This window comes from Ornithorhynchus anatinus, chromosome X1 (assembly GCF_004115215.2).
Source record: "Ornithorhynchus anatinus isolate Pmale09 chromosome X1, mOrnAna1.pri.v4, whole genome shotgun sequence".
NCBI lineage: Eukaryota > Metazoa > Chordata > Mammalia > Monotremata > Ornithorhynchidae > Ornithorhynchus > Ornithorhynchus anatinus.
The window spans coordinates 64,231,614-64,253,286 of record NC_041749.1 but is presented as its reverse complement, the minus strand read 5'-3'; the positions used below and the strand labels follow the sequence as shown (position 1 = coordinate 64,253,286).

At 39.9% G+C, this 21,673-nt stretch overlaps 1 protein-coding gene across 2 annotated transcripts in view; it reads right to left on the bottom strand.

Annotated features, from left to right (window-relative positions):
* Positions 1–21,673, bottom strand: part of PRICKLE2 (prickle planar cell polarity protein 2) — a 278,984-nt gene that overhangs the window by 121,768 nt on the left and 135,543 nt on the right. Inside the window, exon 1 of one of the 2 annotated variants that reach the window (XM_007668265.3) lies at positions 17,343–17,409. The exons of the other annotated variant lie outside the window; for it this stretch is intronic. The gene's annotated coding sequence lies outside the window, so the exon portion shown is untranslated. Of the gene's footprint in view, positions 1–17,342; positions 17,410–21,673 lie in introns of those variants that run through there. 2 annotated transcript variants of the gene reach the window in all.

Below are 21,673 nucleotides of genomic sequence, written 5' to 3'. Positions count from 1 at the left end.
GTGGTGAAAAGGATAAAGGATTCCATCTCTAAGCACTAGGATGGAGGTCAAGAGGGGCAACAATGGTTCCTCCAAGCGTCCTGATGCTAGTGTCAGAGAGTCAGAGTACTGGGTTATTACTCTGACCTGACTCTGGCCAGGGCTAGGCTTTCTTTCTTCTGACCAGGGTCTGACTGTATATTTTTTAATCAGAATTAAGCTTATGTCCAGCTTCTTTGGCCAATATAGAGAACAGAATGGGTACCGTGAGGGTTTCACATTCGGTCAGGGGAGGGATAAAAATAATTCGGCAACCCTATCCAGCCTTTTTTGGTGGACAATGCCCAAGATCCAAAATTATCTATTTACAGGGTCACCTTTATAAGCTTGGTCCCCAAACTTAACAACAACAAGGATAATGTGGAAGTGATTCTCCAGCCAAAACATTTATCCTCTTCTAATGTGAAGGCAGTTCGGCATGTTCAGTTCCCATCAGTTTCCACTAGGCATCAAGACTAAATGAACTATCAAAGAGAAAATAACAGAGCCAGTGTGATAGGTGATGGTTTGGGGAAGTAGAGAAAAAGCACCCCTGACAGTCTCACCTATACTACCTTGGATAGCTGGGTATTGGTCTCACTGCTCCAACCTTGACTTCCTTGGGTGGGGAGAAGTAGATGAAGACATCCTGGTAGCAACCCCTTCTAAGGAATCAATTGAGGAGAGGTAGCAGCAAATGAAGATTTGCTACCGTTGGGCTAGTTCTGCTACTTGGAGAGAGAGATGACTCAGCATCCCCAGAACTTCCACTTCCTAACAGTGTTTGCTCAAGTAAAAAAGGAAAAGGATGAGGGAGAATTGAGGGTAGCCATGGACAATAGAAGTGGAATCAGAACCTTAGGGAAATATAGTCTCCCTGAAAAGAACAGGCAAAATCAGTCTCCTCTGGGCTATGGGAAGGTGACAAACTCTTTTTCATCTCTGAAAACAAAGACTAGCTTGTCACCCACCCTAGTGAAAGTGTTACATTAGGGCCCAGTTTGTCAGCTATCCTTTCTTCTTCAATTACAAATTTTAAATTGTTCTAAATAAAGACAGTTGCATTAATCATGAATTTTAGTGGCTCCATTCATTTTTAATATGTCTAGTGACAAAATGTTCCATTAAATGATTTTGAGATTAAAGTTATAATGCTCACATTAGCTTTATTTGCTCAAATCAGATTCTGAAGTATATGGTTTGAGCCACTAATAACCCAGGTGCTTTCAACCTATGATTTTCATAAATCCAGAGAAACTAGGAAGGTTTTTATCATTCTCCATAAGAACTGGAACTTAATTCACTGGCACTTCTGAAAGTAATAGTCAAACATAAGCCATCTTCCCCTCGCCCCCCTCCCCCCAAACATACTGCTTGGCAAAATGAATATTAAACTCAGGCTAGAAATTATTCACTAAACATCTGTTAAATTAAGCGCATAATTTGCCCAGGCTTCTTGATAATGTTCTCTCTGGGCACAAACCTGTTTCATGTAATTCTTTTCCAGTCATTCCTATTTATTTAAAGGAGCACATTTAAAATGGAATTCTTTTGGGACAATTAGCTAATAATTAGACAAAACATTTCCCAGGTGACAGAGTGGGAAGCTGTCTTCTCTACACAAGATTTTCCAATCAAGACGGGCCTGACAATCTTTGATTTTCCCTGAGCTTCATGAGGGTGTAAACCTCCTATCTAGATGCACAGCCAGCTAGCCAGCCTAGTGCTGATCATTAAAGTCCCTCATACAAATAGGAAAGGTCAGCATTTTAGCTATCAGAAGTTCAGACCCTTAGAACAATGATCAATCACGATTGGCATCAAAGGGGACTAGGTGAAGTCGATAAGACTGTCCCTGTTAGAGACATGGACATCTTTGTTTTTATAATATATCACCTTTATAGCATTACTCCATCAACAGTTTTCCATATTGTAAGACACTGCAATTCTTTTATCCTGTCAGGCTCCAGGAAAATGGAACGAAACCTCAGTAATACAACTAACAGCAATCACGATATTCTATTGATCACAGGAAGCTAAAGCTTAAAAATGTGGTGAACATTCAAGCTGTCCAGGCTATGCAGAATAATTTGATCCTCTTGTGAAAGTCATAAATCATCACTCGTTAAGCATTCTCAAAACTCACAGGCCATTAAAAATTATATCCTAATGCTACTGATCACTATACATTTTTGTTTTCACCAGAATATGCCAAAATTCATTAGCATTCTGAGAGATTGTTGCTGGTAATCTTTGCTTTCATTGTTTTATGGTAGTTGTAAGCACTTACTATGTGCCAGGGACTGTACTAAGTGCTATGATAGATGCAAGCTAATCAGGTTGGACACAGTCCATGTCCCACAGTCTTAATCCCCATTTTACAGATGAGGTAACTGAGGCCCGGAGAAGTTAAGTGACTTATCCTAGGTCACACAGGAGACAAAAAAGTGGCGGATCCAGAATTAGAACCCAGGTCCTGACTCCCAGACCCATGCTTTGTCCACTAGGCAACTCTGTTTCTCACTCCTGTATAAATCATTTGATTTTACAATCTGATGTTCAACACAAAAGCCTCATAACTTCAAACAGAATATTCAGTATGGTATTCTGCCAGGACATGATATTTTCAAAGGTTAAAAATAAACCTGAATTGAAAACCAAAGAAAAATCTCACTAAATCTGCACTAAGCAACTATGGGCCATTCATTAATGGGTAAAATACCAAAACAACAACTTCAATTATTAATATTATGGTATTTGTTAAGTACTTACTATGTATCGAACACTGTTCTAATCACCGGGGTAGATACAAGTTGGACAGACTTGGACATAGTCCCTGTCTCACAAAGGCCTCACAGTCCAAATAGGAGGGAAAACAAGTACTGAATCCCCATTGTACAGTTGAGGAAACTCAGGCCCAGAGAAGTTAACTTATTTGCCTAAGGTCACACAGCAGGTGAATGGCAGAGCTGAGGTTAGAACCCAGGTCTTCTCATTCCCAGACCCATGCTCTTTCCACTAAGCCATGCTACTTCTCAGTCACATGCCATCCCAAATCAAAGCAAAACCAAATCAGGACATGGAATCCAAGTTACCTTCAGGGTTTAAGAAATACACATATGTATTGTCGTCATTTCTGTTTACTTCTCCCCCAGAGCTTAGAATTGGTTATTCCTCTGGGGGATGAGAATGTGTGTAACCAAAACTTTTTAGCATTATTTTACATTGAATTGGTTTATATAAAGTGACAAAACATGACACAATAAGACTTTGATATCAAAGGATAAATTTTTGGTGCAGGTAAGAAGAATGAGCCATATGAATCACATTAACATTTTTGCAGCGGTGCAAAGAAAGGATAAGTCACTGTCAGTATCTACAATATTTATTGAGTCCTTACCATATGCAGCGCACTATAACAGGTGCTTGGAGGAAATACAAAAGTAGTAATATGGGGCTCCTGCCCTCAAGGAGTTTACAATCAAATGGGGAAAAAGCACAAATTGATCAAACACATTTGATATCTGACCCATCCTCAATCCCACAACCTTTATGTACTTATCAAATTATGTATTATAAATGTTTTATATCAATGTCTCTCTTCCCTTCTGGACTGTAATCTCGATGTAGGTAGCGAATGTATCTGCTAACTCTGTTGTATTCTCCCAAGTGCTTAGTACAGTGCTCTGCACATGGTAAGCATTCAATAAATGCCATTGATTGATTATATTATGGTTCAGAATGAGAGTATATATATGATGTGTGTGTATAAACAATAGATACAAGTGAATAAATAAATAAGTAAATAAATGGCTGACTGGAATAGTCTCACTGGGAAGGTGAGAAGACTAATCAGAGAATGTCTGATGGAGGAAGTGATTTTGTACTAGAGCTTTCCAGAAGAGTAGGAAGAAGGCTTGACAAAGCTGAATGGGAAGGGTACCCCAGGCAAGAGGAAGGGATCCAAGGCAAGAGGTGATAGGAAAGGAAAATTAGATTTACTTGGGAAGAGGGAAAAATAAGAGTGTGGAAACAGAAGTCAAGATTTCAGAAATTAGGAATTCACTAATATCCGGGTCTGGTATTCATCAGTGTTTAGACAGTTTTCCCCCATCTGAAGCTTTCAGTTTACATTAATTCCAAGTGTGCTTCTTCTTTTAACGGTACATCCAGGAAGAGTTGACATTTTTACAAGACTGTGAGTCTGACACAACTAATGCCCAAATGCTATAGAAAGCATCAACTCAACCTGAAAATCCTTACTATTAATATCAGACTCATATCATCTAATTTGTAGCCCCTAAACTTTGTTATTTTTGAGTCATCTGTTAGGAAAGAAGAACCTTGCAAAAATGTCTACAGAAGCATTACTTGCCCTTCTCCAGACCATGCATTCAAAATACATAAAAGAGATGGGGACTCTATCCAGGCTCAGAAAGAAGATACTGCCTGAATACTTTTCAGAACATTAAAACTCTGACTACTCAGGTCTGCTATCAAATGCTATTTTAAACATAGATCCAGTTACAAAGAATGAAAGAAAGCAAATTCAGACAGCAAATTAAAAGCACAAACTAAGATTTACACAAAAAGCTCCAAAAAAGATCACCAAAATTCCCTAGCCTACCTTTCCATCAGCTTAATTAGGAGAGAGGAGCTTACTCATACAGAACCAGCCCTGAAGATCTCACCAATCAGCATATCTCCTCACCAATCAGCATCTGGTGAGCAAATAGACAGCTTGGCCTCTTTCTCCCTTTATAAGGAGAACCCAGGGTCTTGGCTCTGCTTAGGACCACCACTCATGAATCAGCCCTTTTGCCTCCTGGGAAATGTAGTTTTTAATTTTTTCTTCTCTTGCCATCCACCAACAGATCCATATAGACTGTGGGCAAGTCACTTAACTTCTCGGTGCCTCAGCTACCTCATCTGTAAAATGGGGATTAACTGTGAGCCTCACGTGGGACAACCTGATGACCCTGTATCTACCCCAGCGCTTAGAACAGTGCTCTGCACATAGTAAGCACTTAACAAATACCAACATTATTATTATGGATGTTTTAAATAGCTCATGCCAAAGATGATAGCACTGCCAATATCATCTTGTCATTAGAAATTTTCTCATATTTGCCTAGAACATTAGGTCTGATGTCATAAACCATTAAATGTCAATTGAGTGTATGCTAACAGTGTGACTTCATGGATCTACAGTCAATTCTCATATAATTTAGGAGCACATTTTGTAGTTTATGGATTATCTAGGTTTATCACTCATTGCCCATTTTTGGGTCATTTTGTTGCTTGTTGCAACTCTGCCAGAGGATGAACAATGGGAGGCAGAGATTGTGAAACAGAATCAAGCTAAATAAGGTTACTTGTAAAGAATTCCTGTAAGAGTTTGGAATGGAGGATGCGGACTTGAAGTATCTTTATTCTCAGCGGTCTTCATTTGTCTAGATAAACTCAAGTTGAAACATTGAATTGGAGAGCACATCAAGGAAAGAGACCCTAACTAATGCCAGAAAAGCACTGATGAAAAGGATTTTGACGTTTGCATTTTTCTAAGTGCTGCTCATCTGCTGTCCTTTGTGTGAGATCCGAAATGGCAATCTGTGGTGAGACTTCCATCATGCATCACAGCATTTTTATTGAGGGCTGAGACGTACCTCCTATCTTCACAGCTGAGAGTAACTGCCTCAGTATGCTTGGACATGTTTTGGAGAGGTATACAGTGTTCTGGGCACTTAGCAAGCTAGTTAGCGACTCACAAGAGAAATACATATATATGTATAATATCTGTATATATGTACTGTATGTGTATATACGCATTAGATATATAATGGTAATATGTGCGAGAATAGACCTACACATAAACAGCTATCCTTTGGGTTTGAAGACACTGCTCCTGACAGTGAGATTTTCATCAGGATGCACAAGTGTGGCTAATAAAACCAACACAAGACCAACAATACCTTCCACTTAGAGCATATATTTAGATTGCTGCTTATTGCTTCTGCAATTACCATCGGTGCCTGTCATGATCTTCCTGAATCTCTGCAAGACAGTCATCTCATTTCTGCTTATTTGCCACCGTGATCTGTCTTCTGTTGTCACTTCTCAGCTGTGCACTACTATACCACATTGTTTGAAAGTTTGCTGTGTTGTCAATCAATCAATGGTATTTATTGAGCATTTAGTGTGTGCAGAGCCTTGTACTAAGCACTTGGGAAAGTACAATATAGTAGAGGTGGTAGATATAATCCCTGACCACAAGGATTAATTTGCACTTACCCAGAGTGCTTAGAATAATGCTTGACACATAATAGGTGCTTAACAGATACTGTTTAAAAAAAAAAGGAGTTTATGGTCTCCAGTCTGTTGTGCTTCAAAGCATTTTTTTCAGTCCATCTTATTTATGGTCACCCCACTTTAGCTTACCAAAGAGAAGCTGTTTGGGGTATCCTGCTGTTTAAAAGTGTCTAGTAATTAGCCTACCTTTCAAAATGTTGAGTTGCTTTTCAATGTGTCATGATTGACAATCATCTCAGCTGAGGTCTGTATTCATCTTGTAAATGCTAGACCAGGTCACAGTTTTTTAGAGGAACTCCATCAAGATGTCAATTTTGCCTGTGCCACATGAACAGGCAAATATTTAGGAAATATATGTTTTACATGTGGGATATTTTCAACAGTACATATGACAAAAACTTTCATGGTCGGCTGGACAGGCATCCAAATAACTACTTACAAAAGTAACCCTCTAAAGGACTTCCCATTGAAACAAGTGTCCCTGCGGTGGTTCTGTGAAAATAGTGCCAGCAACTAAAGTTCTGTGAAAATAGTGCCAGCAACTAAAGCATCATGTAAAATGTAGACACTAAAACCAAAGGGAACTTTTAATACTGCCTAGAGCATTCTCCCACTGATGTTCTCACTATATCCTTTTTCTAAACTCCACCTGGGCCTTTCCATGCTGATCCTTTAAATGCATTCTCTTCATTGCCTTTGTATGGAAGATAATAATAATAGGTTTATATATTTCTATTCATAAACAGTTCCCTTCCATTGCATCATGGCAGATGCTGGTAATCTCTAGGGAAGTTTACTACTGTCCAGTGGAAGCAGAGTGAAAATGTTAATGAATACATTTCAATAAATATTTAATGACTCCTTTCTTTAGCTCCTGATGTTATTAGCAGCAGCCTCATTACTAAAACCTACTTTTCCCCCTCCTCTTTTATTTTATAGTTTTATTCCTTCACAGTAATGCGCAGCCAGACACAAAAATAGAGTGGCCATCAGCATATTGAAAAGAGAACAGAATACAACATATGTGATCCCTGACATGAAAAGCCCTGCCCCTGTCCTTCTGCCATCAAAGAATGTGCAGGTGACATATGCCCTGTGTGTGGTGGGGCTGGTTAGAGTAAAGTGCAGGGCAGATGAGAAAAGCCTTCAGCTCTTTAGTTGGTAATGGAAAAAAATGTGCACCATACAAAAGTTGCCTTGTAAATAATTTCCCTAAATTATTAAGCTGCAAAAAAACTATTTGGGCTATAAAACCTGAATTGGTCCCATCCATATTTCACCCTTAAAACCCCCTCTTCTCTGTAGGTTAAGAGAACATGAGATCTGCTTGAAGCATATGCACTGTGACTTTCCTGATATATACCATTTCCAAAAGAGGAAGAGAAAGAGGAGGCAATTTAGATTAATTTTTCCGTTCACTGCCTGACTTCCTCTAGGGCTGCTCTGATGTTCTGATTTCCAAGCACTTGGGCCAAGGCTTTATGAAAGGCCGTAATACTTTTTCCTACTGTAGGTGGAAGCTGCAAGCGCTGTAAATTAAACTTAAACTTCCAGCATAGCAATTATGCTTAGTCTTCCATATAACCTCTATTTCAGGAACACACCACCCATGACCGAATTCCATTCACGGATTGAATCACATGACAGTCAGAGCAGTTGGAGCTTACGCTCCAGTGTATTTAATTGGTGAGTTAAACCCGTGACTTCCAACCTCTTTGGGCAACTGCAGGGTTCCTGGCATAAACCCACCCAGCTCTGCCAGCTCCTTCCACCCATCCTTTGTCACACACGCTCTAATATACAAAACAGCTCGGGCCATTCAAAATCATCTTGTGCATGTGATACAGGGGTATGCCAAGGATCAGGGAGAATATGACTGAGTGGAAGATTAGCTTACAGGATCTCAGCTCAGGGGAACCTCGTTAAATTGCTCTATAGAACCCCAAAATATGTTTGACTTAATGATACCAATGGCTACACCAAATATGGAAACAAAGCATAGACTTGTAGGAGCGGTAGGCTCTTCGAGCAGTTATCACTCTTCTGCCTATCCCGCTATCCTCTGGCTGTATCACAGCTAAACCAACCCACACATACATAACGCTTGATGTTAGAAGGAATAAATTCCATCATTTAACAACCAGGAGATTATTTCTTATATCAATCAATAAATGGAATTTGTTGAGTGCTTATTTTGTGTAGGGCACTATAGTAAGCGCCTAGGGAAGTGCGGTACATCAAAGTTAGATGCATTTCTGGCCCCCAAAGAGATTAGCCTAAATCCCACATAATGTACTTCAAACCAAAAAAGCACAGGGCAGAGAGTCAAAGGGCCTGGGTTCTAATCCTGGCTCCACCACTTGCCTGCTGTATCACCTTGGGCAAGTCACTTACCTTCTTGGTACCTCGGTCTCCTTATCGGTAGAATGTTCTCCCTCCCGCTTATATTGTGAGCCACATGTGGGACAGGGATTGTGCCCAACCTGATTTTCTTGTATGTACCTTGTACTTAGTACAGTGTTTGGCACATAGGAAATGCTTAATAAATATTATTACTATTATTATTATTTTGGCCTCAATCAATAGAGAGTAGGTCCCCTTCCTATAAAAAATAACTTCATATACCTGAAAACTAATCCAGTCAGTTCTCCCAAAATACATGCCTTCACTATGAGTTTTGGATAGAATGGTGTTGGGAAATTAGAGAATGATCTTCCTACAATGGAAGGACTGCAATCTGGTGAAGGAAAAACATGGGACTGGGAGTCAGGTGTTCTGGTCTCTGGCCTGCTGTGTGACCTTCAGCAAGTCACTTTACCTCTCTATGCCCCAAAGTCCTTATCATTATAATGGGGACAAGATAGATTGTGAGCCTTGTTTGGGACAGGGACAATGTCTAATCTGTGTCAATTTCATTGGTTAGCTCTCTTTTAGACACCTCTTTTCCAGCATAAATAAGCTTAGTTTCTTTAACTTTTTCTTGTAAGGCTTATTTTTCAACCATTTGACCCTTTCCTTTGCTCTCCTGCAAATCCTCTCCAAAGAGTAATGTTTGAATGCTTCATACTAATGCAGAATGATGGAAGCAGGAGCATTCGGAAGCACCTGCGCTAGTAAAAGAAGCTAATTCAAGTGGTTAGGTAAATGAGCTCAAATCAAATAACCTTTGTGACATCTTGGCTCTGAATAAGCAAATTGATTGGCGCTCAATAATCTGATGCATTAAAGCCTATACTCTCCAAAGAAGCATCTATCCTAGTTTAGCTGGTCCAGGTGGGAGGACTAGCTCTCATCTAGCTATTCTGTAGTGCATGATGGGAAAGGTGAAGTAGAAGGGAGCTTCTTCTTTGACTTACTCCCTTTCAACTCTTTGCTTGCCCTGAAGATTTTCATATAATAAGCTCCCAGACAGGCTCAATGCCAAATGTTGTGTTTTCCACAGCAACTAGCACATAGTTGGTACTCAATAGATATTCCATCATAACAATCACCACCCGCTTCTAATAGGATCTCTAAAAAATTCCAAAGCGGTAGCAGAAGCTTCAACTAAAATAGTAGAATTCAATCCCAACATATCACAGTAATAGTCTTAAGAGAAATTTAAGTGGTAAATCTGTCATATTAAATTAGCAGAATTCCATGGTCTTGCCTAGGGTTAGGTAGCACAGCACATATGTATATATCTGTACATATATATAGCTGTAATTTATTTATTTATCTATATTAATGTCTGTCTCCCCTCCTCCCCCTGCTGACTGTGAGCTCATTGTGGGCAGGGAATATTTCTGATGTTGTATTGTGCTTAGGACGGTGCTTTGCACACAGTAAGAGCTCAACAAATATGATAATAATAATATTAAGTAGACCTGGTCTCTCTCTCTCTCTCACCCTCTCTCTCACACACACATAGGCTGGAGAGAAATCATTGGAACCCCAATTCCCAACAATAGGTATGCTGAAGGACATGTGGATTTTTGCCACTGCAAAGGGTTTTTTCACCCTTCACTGGCACCCCAGAGAGAGGAGGGAGAAGGAGGAAAGAGAAAAAGGGGTATTGCACTGTGGGAACCAGCTTCACAGTTGAAATATGAAAAAGGCTAGTTCAGAGTGGGAACAGGGATTGGGGTAGGTGTTAGGGTAGGGGTAAGGATGAAGTCAGGTACAAAGGAGAGATGGTGCTAGGACGAAGTAGGGAGAGAACTGAGGACCTGGATAAAAGTGGGCCAAGGGTCATGATGGTATTGGGACAGCCCTTAAAAGGGATGCAGGTCAGAGTGGAGGAATGGGGAACAAGACTATAAAAGGCTTGGTTGAGTGCGATACGGTGATGAGAGGAGGGGATGGGAAACTGAAGACGGGATGAGGAAAAACAGGGGGCTTGCAAGTTATATCTCTGCCTTGGGTGCAATTGGTGGGACCACTGTCTTTCCAAAATGGCCACCAGGCCCCAAGCAGGGCCTTCATGTGTCCTGACAGTGTCCCATTTCTCCTTCTGAGGGTGCAGCCAAGATGTGGTACAGCATCCTAGTGGGGGTTGAAGTGGTTGGTAACGCTCTTATAAGGTTATAATGGCCACAGCCACACTGCCCTGGAGTGCAGACTGAGCAAGTGTGAGTGAAGCACTGTGGGAATGGGGAGGTATGCATCTTGCCCCTGCCCTTCCAGCCTATTATTACCTGTGAGCTAATCACAGGTTACCATTATCTTCTTTATGTAGAGAGAGAAATGGATCTATCTGCCACAGCACTGTCTTTGAACCTGAAGGGTAGGTAGTTAAACAGCTACTACCAGTCAAAAATACGGATCTTCTCCTGCAGTCTAAATTAACTACTGCATTGATGAACTTGAGAGAACTCAGGTACTGCAAACTCCTCGGATATACTCCAGTTTTACAGTTCCTTCACATGAACACCAACCACTCTTCTCTGCGTGAAAAAGATTGTATTTGCCTCTTCTCCACATTTGGTCCTTCATTGGCAGAAATGTTTGTATGGCAGTGATGTTTGAGCAGACTATCTTCTAACTAAGTCACTAGGATCTTTGTCTTTGTTTCCACTGGTGGATTATCTTCAACCAGGTTCTCCAGCAGATGAATGAGTTCATTCACCTCTGGCTTTCCTCAAAACCTTTGACTTCAGGGCTTAATATCTCGACTCTCTGCTCTTTGTTATTAGCTGATTTTATAATCTTTGAATGGGCTTAATCCCTAAGCAGCTGCATTTGATCAGGCATCCCCTGCCCCTGTGCAATCCCAGTGTTTAGACATTGATTTTTGCCGGGGACCCTATTAACAGCAGAGCATTATGCTGGATTTTGTGCATTTAATCAGTCATTCAATCAATAATAATTATTGAGTGCTTATTGTATGCAGAGTACTGTACTAAATGCTTGCAAAAGTACATTACAACTGAGGTGGTAGACACATTCCCTGCCCACAAGATGCTTACAGTCTAAAGGAGGAAACAGACAATAATATAAATACATTACAGATACGGACTTAGGTGCTGTGAGTCTGAGGGTGGGGTGAATATCAAGAGCTAAAAGTACACAGATCCAAGTGCAAAGGCAACATAGAAGAAAGGTATTTATAAATTATATAGTATAAATGATTTATTTATATTAATACCTATTAATATTGTGGACAGGGAACCTGTCTACCAACTCTGTTGTATTTTATTCATTCATTCATTCAATCATATTTATTGAGCACTTACTGTGTGCAAAGCACTGTACTAAGCACTTGGGAGAGTACAATATAACAATAAACAGACACATTCCTTGCCCATAATAAGCTTACAGTTTAGAGGGGGAGTCAGACCTTAATATAAATAAACTGTGTTCTCTCATGGGCTTAGTATAGTGCTCTACACACAGTAAGCACTAAATAAATACTATTGATGATGATGATGATGATGATGATGATGATAATGGAGTAGAAGAAAAGATGGCTTAATCAGGGAAAGCCTCTGGGAGGAGATGTGATTTGAATATGTCTCTGAAGGTAGGGAGAGAGGTGGTCTGGTGAATGTGGAGGGGGAGGGAGTTCCAGGCTAGAGGGAGGAGGTGGGAAAGGGGTTGGGAGCAAAACAGCCCAACTGAGGCATTGTTGAGCAAGCTGGCTCTACAGGAACAAAATGTATGGGATGGGCACACTTGCTGTGTGCCTGTAGGAAAAATGCTGCTTCCCAAGGGTGATGAAATAACACCACCTCACTCTGGCTCTCTTTTCTCTTGGGTTTTTCTTTAGGTTTTTCTAGCAATCTGTAATGTCGGGACACTTTATTGTACATGCTGTTGGCAGGTCCTAGAGTTCATATGCCCTAGGGATAAAGGATTCTGGAGAAGGAGGTAGAAGGATGGCACTAGAAAATGTAGATGGGGCCAATGCAAATTGTGCAGCCAAATATGATTCATGCCTTTTTAATGTCTTCTGAAAACTAATTTCAAGGTTGCATGAATTGCTCTGAAAGGAGGTGATCAGGGACTTTACTTGGAAAATAATCTAATTAGCAGTATTTTTCCTTGGTCATTTGAACAAACCTATAGTATCCAAGGAGTTCTAGACAAAAATGGTTCAAGGTGATTTGTGCTTAGCACATGTATTCATGATATACATGTATATAGAGAGAGCTATATACATATACAAAGAAGCAGCACGGCTCAGGGGAAAGAGCACGGGCTTGGGAGTCAGAGGTCATGGGTTTGAATCCCAGCTCTGCCACCTGTCAACTGTGTGACTGTGGGCAAGTCACTTAACTTCTCTGTGCCTCAGTTCCCTCATCTGTAAAATGGGGATGAAGACTGTGAGCCTCAAGTGGGACAACCCGATTACCCTGTATCTACCCCAGCGCTTAGAACAGTGCTCTGCACATAGTAAGCGCTTAACAAATACCAACATTATTATTATTATTATTATTAGATATAATAATCATCATTGAGTGCTTACTATATGCACAGAGAGCACTGTATTAAGCTCTTGGGAGAGTAAAATACAACAGAATTGATAGCAAATTCCGGGCCCACAACAAGCTTACAGTCTAGATAATGTACTCAATTATTTATTTTGACCACTGTAGTTACAGATATTTTAATATGGGTTTTTTTCCCTCATTAAAGTGTAAGATCCTTGCAGGCAGGGATTATATTACTTCTTCATTCTGTGCTTCCCAAGCATCTAATACAGTGCATTGCACCAAGTGGGCAGTCAATAAATGCTGCCACTACTACTATTACTACTATTATCTGATGGTTTGGGGTGGGCCATGTGAAATGAGTTGGTTTCAGCTCAAAGCAATTGCCTGCCTCCAAAGAGAGGTCTAACACTAGGCCTGAAAACTAACTTGGAATGGAGATATGGTAACCAAGGGCTGCTGCTTGCTTCTCTCATCAATCAAAGAAAAGAGCCAACTTCCAAGTTGCCCCATCTAGAAAATCTCACTGAGAATTAAAACCCAACTTGTGGCACATTCACCATTCTCACTGGGACACAGGATTTCTTGCCAAATGATAAATCAGTGAATAATCACGGGCACCTGAGTTCAAAACAACACATCGGATTTGGGAAAGATCTCTCAAAGAATAAGATGCCTTTTTAAAAAAATCTGTGAGACAAATGTTGGTTTGGTAGGAAGACCTGGTCATCCCCAGCACACTGTTCGGAAAATGAAAGGTACTTTGCTTTACGAAAACCTCTGCAGAGGATGAAATATATACTGCATATCTATACATTAGTTAATATCTATTGAGTGTCTACTGTATTATGAGGAGATTACAAAACTAATGGAAGGGTCAAGCACACACAGGTATACTAAGGGATAAACTTAAGTGCTAAACCACATAATTAAGCTATGTTCTTTAAGAATGCATTTCTTTTAATACTGATTAATAGAACACCCAACATCTTACTTAGATTATGAGCCCCATGTGGGAAAGGGTCTGTGTCTCACCTGATTAGCTTGTATCTATGCCAGTGCTAAGAACAGTTCTCGATACACAGTAAGCGCTTAACAAGTACAATAACAATAATTCTAACGCAGTGAATCCTCATGTGTTTTCACACAAGTCCTACAAACTCAATAATCCTACAATACTAGAGAATGAACCAGTTGACCTGATCTTTTTCATCCCATCACTCCATTTTCCCCCACATCAGAAAAAAAATCTAAAATACAATGATTGTAAAACTGCTATCTCTCTTCTGCAATAGAGAACAACAAGGAATGTAAAACTCATTGCCAGAAATTAAACCTCAATGAGTTGGGAAAATGGAAGAAAAAATTGATTTCCATTTCAACCGTCAGTCTTCTTTCTTCTTGGGAAATGAGAATAAGGGAAAGGGAGAAGCTAGATTTTAAACCAGTGATTTGTTTTCCCTAACTTTCATTATAGTTTCTGGAAACAGCCTCATGTGATAATTCTATTCCCATTTCCTTACATTGATAGCTCACAATCTTTGGGTAAGTTTTTATACTGACAAAGCCCTCCTGATATATTACACACCTGCATGACCCATGTATAATAGCATGGTGTGCCTTTGGAAGGAGACTCTAAAAATCATGAGCAATCATCCTATCTTGGAAAAATAATGTTAAAGAAATCTATTTGCCCAGTTCTGGGTTTTTTTTTTTTTTAAAAATCACCACCAACTTGCCCTGTGTCCTTAGAAGCTGTTCAGTACTGTTATCAACACAGCATTTTCCATTCCCCACTTTCCCTTTAAGCCTTTATTTCTGTTTCTCTTCACTAATGATGCACTCATGGGTAATCAGCAAGACAGTGGAGCTGTTGTTACTCTCTATTCGAACACTGCACTGCAAATGCCTAAAAACTAACAAAAATAGCATGTGTTGGCCCAGGCCTTTACATCTCCCTTATTTTTCTAGCCCTCCTTACCCTGAAGGGTAGAAATTTTCTAAAGGAGACCTGGCAAATGGACCAAGAATTTTTCTAGCAAAGGAAGATGGGAGTCTTTAAAAAGAAAATCAGCTTAATAAAACTTTATCCTTAATAAGCTTAATCTTGCAAAGTGCATTAGAAAAAAGAGAAGGTTCCTGCAATTACTAAAATGAGAAAACTACAAAAAACAGGAAAGGAAAACAAATGAGCATAAGGGATGCTTTAAAAGCTCAGGGAGGGTTACTCCATCAATAGACAGACAGCAACACAGAAAGATTGCCTTACAACAAAGTTTTCTTATACCCCAAACTCTGTGTACCATGTGAGACTGATTCAGGAAAATACTCCAATGTCCTCACAATTTCCTGCAGACAGTACGCTTAATCATTCCTTAACTTACACCACAAAAATTTAAGGCAAATGATTCACACTTTTAAAGGAATTTGCTTTAAGAACAGTTTTCTGTCCTGGAAAGCAGCAGTGATTTCTAACAAAGTATTCTTTTCTTCTTAACAAATAAGTCATTCAAGACAGGCCTTACTGATTTCTCTTCAACTCCTCTTGTAAATTTGTTTTAAGCACCTAACCCTTCTAAGTCAAAGTAGCCTGGGGGTAATGGATAGCCACTGATTTTACACTGGACCATTTTTAAACTTTTAAAAATCCCCACTGGGGATTTATGATTTATAGAATGATGAGCAGAATTATCAGCATATAAACTGTTCGGTCCTCTGGCTCACTTGACACTTTCAGTTGAATTAATAATAATAATAATAGTAATATTGGTATTTGTTAAGCGCTTACTATGTGCAGAGCACTGTTCTAAGCGCTGGGGTAGACACAGGGGAATCGGGTTGTCCCACGTGGGGCTCACAGTCTTAATCCCCATTTTACAGATGAGGTAACTGAGGCACAGAGAAGTTAAGTGACTTGCCCAAAGTCACACAGCTGACAAGTGGCAGAGCTGGGATTTGAACTCATGATCTCTGATTCCAAAGCCCGTGCTTTTTCCACTGAGCCATGCCCCATCAATATTTATTGAGTGCTTACTGTGTGCAGAGCACTGTACTAAGCGCTTGTACTAAGCCCAGTGTTCTGAAGATCTGGCAATTGATTATTTTAAAAGGAATAGCACTAATCCTTCCAAGTGGATTTTTGCTCTGTATGTACTCTGCTACACTAATTGCTCCACCAGTTGCACAGATGAAAACATCTGTTTTTTTTTTTAAAGGCAGAAATAACCAAGTATTCAAATGATTCACATGACCTAAATGAATTCAAGTAAAGTACAGCACCAAATACAATCATAGCAGCTAATAAACTAAAATAATTTAATCTGGGCAAAGCCAGAGTAGGGGACTCTCTAGATTTAGGGCTTATTCTGATATCGTAGGCATTTCTTTTCAAGTGTATCATGCTTTAATTACATTCCTTATCATTGAACGCCTGCTTTTGCTTTCTATTTCCTTATTCAAAGTACACAAAAGTAATCAAATCAAGGATAATGAGCTGCAAAGAACTATTTGTTTTACCCTAATATTGTAATTTTCTGAAGTTTAACACTCTCCTTTTAATTTATGCAAACTATTCTAAGCCCCCAAATTAAAACATTTCAAAGGTTAAAAACAACATTTTAGCCTATATGAAACACAACTATCAGATGGTTCAAGTTTTGCATTTTGTCCTGCCACACAATTCCCCACGACAGCTGAGATAACGTACACTTGCTAAAGATAAGCGTTAAATTCCCACAGAGTTTTGCAATTAGTATTTCTAAGGACTACTCAAACCACTAAAACACTGCAAAAAGTTAGGATGAAATAAAGATAACATATAATGGCATTTCACTCTTAGTAAGTCAAGTTGTTGTGCTGTAACTGGGGTGCACTTGAGGGTTAAGTGATACAGAAATTCCTTCCAAGGAACAAAGTTGTAGGTAGAGCCATCTCAACTTTTCTGCCAAGTGGTAAATACATCACTGAGTTTTTTCCAGTTTATAGTCCACATTCCCAGCTGAATACAAGATATTACCACAGAAAACTATCCACTCTATGTAAACATTTGCACAAGCTACAAAGCTGATCCCGTTTTCACATGCAACACACTAGATGGATACTTACTGAGGCTAAACTGGCATTTAGCTCACATGGAGGAAATCCTTCACTTTAAACAATGGAAAAGAGAGGAAAAATTGAGGAAGATGGGAAAAAAGAACTAAGGGGAAAGTCTTTTCAGTGTCATAATGAGAAAAGTATGGTGCCCGCAGCAAACAGCAACAAGACTACCAGGCTCCTCTGGGGAACTTGGCAAGAGGTAGAGTAACATTCTTGCTCTCAGTCAGGCTATAGCGTTGCATTTGGAGTAGCTCCAGTATCTAGATGGGCTACTTGTTCAGAAGAAAGTCATTTAGGTCATTTGGCGAGTTAAAGCACTTCACACTGCTTCTAGTCAGCTTAAAGGGATGTTCCCTCACTAATTCCTTATTAGTGAAATCTGGACCTCATTCATTCATTCATTCAATCCAACCTAGATCTCTTACAATATTTAGATTTCCATCAAGGGAGCTACAACCTTATTAGCTGTATGGGACAAAATGAAAGACCAAAATCCTTCCTTTAATTGGTGGGCTTTGCAATCCTTCTCTGAAAAGTCCAGTTTCCCTTCTAGTCACTCTCCTTCAGGAAGGGACAATCACTCAGTGCTCAAGATTTTGTGTATAGGAACTCCCTGATTTTGACAAAATAGAACTTGTTGTTGGGTTTGACTATGCTAACCTGACATGAGTCAAATTTCCACCCAGATGGTTTGGGCTCATGAAATTTTCATTAAAACTTGAGAGACAGTTTTGCTGTAGGCTGGAAAGTTATTTGAGGCTGAGTTTCATGTTTGGTTTTGCTACTGTATACGATGTTAACTAATGTTAACTGTCAGATAAATGTCTGGTATTGGCTCCAAGTTTGGAATTTTCTAGACAACATAGCCTAGTGAAAAGAGTGTGGGGTTGAGAATCAGGAGACCTGAGTTCTAGTCCCACTTCTGTCACTGGCCTTCTGCATGATTTGGGCAAGTCCCTCTCACTCTGTGCTACACTTACCTCAACTGTAAAATGGAGATACGATTCCTACTCTCCTTAGCTCTTAAACTGTGAGCCCCATTTGGGACAGGGACTGTGTCTGAATTGATTATCTTGTATTTTTTATGGTAATTGTTAAGCACTGACTATGTGTCAAACACTTGTTTTAAACACTGGGGTAGATATAAATTAATTAGGTTGGACACAGTCTCTGTTCCACATGGGGCTCACAGTTAAAGTGAACTGGGTATAGTCAAAGGAGAACTGGACACAGAGAAGTTAAGACATTTGGCCAAGGTCACACAGCAAGCAATTGGCCACACTAGGATTAGACCCCAGGTCATCTAACTCCCAGGCCTGTGCTCTTTCCACTAGGCCATGCTACTTCTATTGTATCTAACCCCAGTGCTTAATAAATACCATTAAAAAATTACATTATAAGTGGTAGCCAGATACGGGAACAGGATGCAGACCTGCCCATTCCAGGGTTTGGGGTCAAAAGTGCCTATTTTTTTATAAGTTCTCCAGGAAAAATGATCCCTGCACCCTTATATGATTTTCTTTACATCGAACATATCTGTTTCATTGTATTGGTTTCCATTTTTACTATGCTATAGTTTACCATTGACTGTGTGGGCACTCACCCAGAATTTTAAAGTACAAATTCAAGGCACAGCTGTTTTTTCTGGAAAACACGGAGCTGTTTTTTCTGGAAAACACGGTATCTGAAAAAGTCATTTCTTTTGGAAGGCTAATTTAGCTTATCTCAATTACACCTTCAAATTTCGAAGAATAGGTCCAGTTAAGAAGACACGATTTTAAACAGGGATTAAGTTAAATACTACAGGATGCTGTTCAATATTTTTCAACCATCATTTTAGAAGCCCCTGGGAAGCAGAAAGAAGAGGAATCTGATAAAGTATGCATGATGAAGTCAAGGTGGTGTGGGTTGTTTGCACTTTTTACCATCAGACTGACCCAGTAGAGTCTTGCACAATTTAGAAAGTCTGAAACCAAAATCTGAGAGTATGGGTCTGAACCAGCATGGCCTATTGGCTAGAACATGAGAATGGGAGTATAAAGGACCCAAGTTCTAATCCCAGCTCTGCCACTTATCTGCTGTGTGACCTTGGACAAGTCACTTCACTTTTCTGTGACTCAGTTACCTCATCTGCAAAATGCAGATTAAGACTGGGAGCCCTATGTGGGATGTAGACTATGGCCAACCTGATTACCTATGACCTGTCCCAGCCCTTAGAATGGTGCCTGGCACATAGAAAGCACTCATCAAATACCTTTAAAAAATAAAAACAAAAAACTAGGGTCAGACTTGCAATTGATAGATGATAGAATGATTAATTGATTTATGAGGCGGGACCCCCAACGTGCCCAGAGACTGGCCTGTTTCAACATGGCCCATAAGGAATTCTCTGTTTGGTCGAGCTAATGGGAAACAATTAGCAGAAGGAAATGGGATGGAATTCAAACTTGAACTTCTGATATTGTTCCCTCTGCCTGTCTTCCCCACTTCAGATTCATTCAGTAGTATTTATTGAGTGCTTACTATGTGCAGAGCACTTTACTAAGCACTTGGAATGTACAATTCGACTGTAAGCTCCTTGGGACCACTTCTGAATCAGTGTCAATGTATCTTCCCTGGTGCTTAGTACAGTGCTTTGTATATTTTAAATACTCCATAGATGACAGTGATCGACTGATGGATTGAACACATATGTTTCATTTACACTTAGGAAAGATCGTTTAATTCTACAATATCAGACATAAAAGAACTGGGTAGCTAGTCACTCAGTAGTATTTATTGGGTGCCTCCTGGGTGCAGAGTGTTGTAATAAGTACTTGAGAAAGAACAATAGAGATAAAAGACATGATACCTGCCCTCGGGGAGTTTACAATATAACTGGTAGGTAGTGAAATGAAAGGAAAATATTCAAGAGTCAGAACAGGGCAGGGTTCATGGGAAGCAGCATAGATCAGTGGTCCTGGAAGCCAGGGGACCTGGGTTCTGATCCCAGCTCCACCACTCGTGTGCTGTGTGACCTTGGGCAAGTCATTTAACTTCTCTGTGCCTCAGTTTCCTCAACTGCAAAATGGAGATTCATTGCCTGTTCTCCCTCTTACTTGACTGTGAGCCCCATGTGGGACAGGGATGATATCTGGCCTGATTAACTTGTATCTACCCTAGAGCTTAGAGCAGTGGTTGACACATAGTAAACACTGAATAAATACCATAAAAAACAGCAAACCACAAACTGAATCTCAATCAAGAGTGTAGTGTGATTGCAGAGAAGTAACAATTTCAGAGTGAAAAGCATCCTAACACTATTCATACCTAGTGAGGCTATCACCACAGTACATCTATCTTTGAGTGTTATTTTGCTGAGCAACAAAAATTTATCAGGATGTGTTCTCTGAGCACATAGGAGAGGCTGAGAGAGTCTAGCATGATTAGCCTAATGAAAAGCAAGATGAAGGGGGAAAGGATTGGTAATTATGAAAAAGGAAGTTATGGAGAAAGGATAATGGCTAATTCATCATGGGTCTCTGAAGCAAGAATGAGGATGTAATTCATCTGAGAATGAGACAAAGGAAGTTTAAACGAAACTAGTGGTCATTAAAAATATGCATTAAGTACCTGTACTCATGTTGTGCTATATGGGAAGTTGTCAAAAATAGTTTAGCAGACATTGTCCCCACCTTTTAGGCCATTCAATCTAGACACCACTGGTTCTTAGCAATGAACAACATCTTTATTTGAGATCTGTCAACACGACTAATAATAATAATGATGATGGTATTTGTTAAGTGCTTCCTATGTGCCAAGCACTGTTCTAAGCACTGGGGTAGATACAAGGTAATCAGGTTGTCCCACATGGGGCTCACCGTCTTAATCTCTATTTTACAGATGAGGTAACTGAGGCACAGAGAAGTTAAGTGGGTTGCCCAAGGTCACACAACAGACGAGTGGTGGAGCCGGGATTAGAACTCACATCCTCTGACTCCCAAGCCCATGCTCTTTCCTCTAAGCCACGTTTCCTCTCTAGAATGGCTCTAGATGGCTAGAGACACCATTACTTGTATACATATGTTACTTTGTGGAGTGGAAAGTGAAAAGTGACCCCTGAAGAAGCAAGGTGATGGCTGCGGAGATGCAGGGTCTAAGGTAGGGCTAGGTGTTGGTGAGAACGGAAAGAGGACTTATTTGTCTCAAGAACTACTGGGATATGCAGTCTTAATAACCCTGACAAAGGAACAGTACACTAAAACTACATTTTCCAGAAAGATTTGGGGCAGGGATGCAAATTTACAACAGAAGGGCTTTGGGTCTCTGCTGCCACTAATGTGTTTACTTATCCCATA